Raw genomic sequence first — 379 nt, 5'->3', positions numbered from 1 at the left:
TATTAAAGGTTGAATCTGCACCAAGTATCTCCCACAGATGTTGACAGGTTTATAGCATAATTAAGCAAGCTAAATTGTATGTTATAAGATAGATAATGATGAGACTGGTGAAAGTTTCAAGCAGAAAAAAAGAATACGTAGACATATATAGAAGGATTTGTAACATTTGTAAAAGGGAGATACAATGTTATTGATATGTAATGATAGTCATGCACAGTCATTCCTCGTGGCCATGTAGAAAGGAGTCCTTTTAGATAAGCAGTCAGCTCTCACTGATCATTGTGGTGTGCCGAGGAGGAGGAGACAGCCCTTTTCTCAAGTAAGCATTAGGGAGAATTGCATTATTTCCCATTTTTTATGTCTTGAATGCATGTTTGTT

This window comes from Penaeus monodon, chromosome 29 (assembly GCF_015228065.2).
Source record: "Penaeus monodon isolate SGIC_2016 chromosome 29, NSTDA_Pmon_1, whole genome shotgun sequence".
Classification (NCBI taxonomy): domain Eukaryota; kingdom Metazoa; phylum Arthropoda; class Malacostraca; order Decapoda; family Penaeidae; genus Penaeus; species Penaeus monodon.
The sequence above is the reverse complement of the archived record's forward strand: the minus strand, read 5'-3'. Positions refer to the sequence as shown.